Source organism: Rattus rattus, chromosome 8 (genome assembly GCF_011064425.1).
Source record: "Rattus rattus isolate New Zealand chromosome 8, Rrattus_CSIRO_v1, whole genome shotgun sequence".
Taxonomy (NCBI): Eukaryota; Metazoa; Chordata; class Mammalia; order Rodentia; family Muridae; genus Rattus; species Rattus rattus.
In genome coordinates, this window is record NC_046161.1 from 61,360,356 (window position 1) to 61,363,156 (window position 2,801).

The window sequence follows — 2,801 nt, forward strand, 5'->3', positions numbered from 1 at the left end:
GGCTACAAGGTCCACTTCTCTTTTCTAGATGCTTTTTTTTGTAAAGCAGGCTGCTTCCCACACCCTGAGCCTTGCATCCTCAGAATGATAGTGTTCTGTCACAAGCATAACTGTTGCGTGTCCTCTCCCTCAGAGGTCTGAGGCAGGAGCTGCCACTACAAACGCCCGGGGACAAGGACTACACCAGCTGTTGGGGTGACACTCTTGTTTGTCTTTTGACATGTTCCCCCCCACGAGAAGTATGGAGATGAATGTGGACTCTGGCTTCGTTTCCCCTGCAGCACCTCCTGTCTCTGGGCTCCTCTGAACTTCAGTCTCAGAAGACTACCTAGGTGGCTGCATTCTCTGGGCTATCTCCTCCACACTCTGACGAGTCAGGTGGGAAAGCCCTAGCTAAGCTCCAGGCCTCGGGTCCACCATACTGGACTTTTGGAGACCTCTTTCCCCCTCACTGCCTTTTCCACTACCTGACTTTTCCTCGCTTTGAATGTCCTTCAGCAAACAGCGGCTTGCTGCTTGTGGAAAGCAAACATTGGTCTGGAGGATGAAAGAAAGGGCCGGTGAGGGGAGGGCAGGACAGCTCTATATCTGTGGAGGAAGGGGCTCTTAAAGCTAAAGTACAAAGATTGCCAGGGTCTGTAGCAGTCAGAGTGTGGCCCTGCTTAACAGGCAGGAATCTACTTGAAAGACAGGAGTACTGCTTAGGGTCAGAGCTGGACCAAGAAATGAGCTAAGAGGCCGTTTCTGTCAGCACAGTCAGCCTGCAGTGCCTGGCTCTCTTGGGCGATTTGTCTTAAGCTGAGAAGCCGTTCGGGGTGATTGCATTTGTTTTCCTTCGGAGCAGGCAAGCAGCAGAAAGCTTTGGCCTGGTTTCCGGCCATACCTGTTCTTTGTCTCCTGCTGAGCCTGTGGGCATGGGTGTACTGTCACACCAGCTTCACAGGGACAGAGAGTCACAGCCAGGGCCGTGCCCTGCGGGAAGGGGATCGGCTCTTTGGTGGTGGAGTCTGATTTCTACTCTGGATTCTGTAGTTCAGGTCTAGGGTCCCTGAAGGGCATCTGGATGGTCTATCAGGAGGGCCAGAACCTTTACCCGGTTCACTCCACAGCCCTTCCCTCCTCTAGCAACTCCCTCCTCCTTAGGAGCGAAGAGTCTAAGACGGATATAACCAGCCTTATGCTCTACCTCCCGTGCAGAGCGGGGGTACATTACTGAGTCCTGCCATAGTTGATGCACATAAAACATGCAAAGTCAAACCATCGATCTGTGGGAGCCGAGGGTTGTCTGTCTGGCAGCAAGATGTAGGGCGTTTGTCTCAAAGCTGGGTTTACACGCTTGTCATTTGTTGAGCCTAGCCAAAGCAAAAATGGGAAGGACAGCCTGACAGCCTGTGATGTTTCCTCTGTCTGGTGCAAAGAGCCCCTCTCTTTGTCTTCTTCATTGGTTCATGTACGTGTGTGTGTGTGTGTGTGTGTGTGTGTGTGTGTGAGTGAGCGCGCGCGCGCGCGCGCGTGTGTGTATACAGGGTGTGCATATATAGAATACATGCACATGTGTGTGCAGGCACACATGAGTGTTCATACATGTAGAGGCCAGAGAAAGTCAGGTATCCTACCTGCTCTACACTCTCTCCCTTTGTCAGGGTCACTGTCCCCATGACCCTCCCTGCCGTGCCGGCACACTCAGCTTTTGATCCTTGTATGGCAAGCACTTTTACTCACTGAGCCTTTCTAACTTTATATACAACCTTATTTCCACCAGCTACAAGAAGGCAGACAGAGAAGCCTCACAGGAAATGCTCTGGGTATGACGTTAGGAACCCTGGATCAAATACAAACCCTGCTGCCCCTTAGCTGTGAGATCAACTCTCTGGCCTCTGGCTCCACATCTGTCCTCTTCCAGTTCTAACGTCTTTGATGATTTTACGACTCTGGGCAACTTGGAAAGTTTCTTCAGGAAAAGACTCGGATGCTTAGTCTAAAGGCATGTCATGAAATCCACCCCATTACAGTGTGAGAACAGAAAGGGTAAAACCTTCACTTCGGGGCAGGCAGAACATCTGCTGCCTTCCACAAACAACCCTTATCTCTTACATTCAAGGTAGAAATGACTTTAAAACTGTCCCTCAGTGGGGCTGGCACAGTTGACAAAATGTTTGCTCTGCAAACACGAGGGCCTACCTGAGGTTAGTCCCCAGCACCCATGTAAAAGGCTGGACATGGCAGTGAGTATCTATAATCCCAGCACAGGGGTGGTGGGGCCTGGAGCATCCTTGGGGTATGGCTGGGCAGTCAGTCTAGTCAAATCACTGAGTTCCAGGTTCAGTGAGAGACTGTCTCCTTTCTCAAAGAACCAGGTAGAGAGGAACCGAGAGAAATAGCTGACATCGATCTCTGACCTCTATTCACACCTGTACATGCAATATGTGAACACACACACACACACACACACACACACACACACACACACACACACACACACACACACACGGCCAGCAATTCAGAGCGAAGCTGGAAGGCCCACAGACCTCTCCTCACCTGGGAAGTCTCATGCATTCTTCCGGTGCAACATTCCAAGTGAGAAAGGAAACACAGCTTTAAGGCTCATACCAACGAGACCAACAAAATCCCTCTGGCAAATCCAGGAAAATCTATCATTTCAAAGAACCACAGGAAATCTCAGCCATGACTTCCTCCACCTAGGGGTGACATATGACTTGCACAGCCTCCTGGTGGCAACTAGGTCCTAAAAGCTGCCCAGCAGTGAATGTTTGTGGACTGAGTCCACACAGAGACTAAAA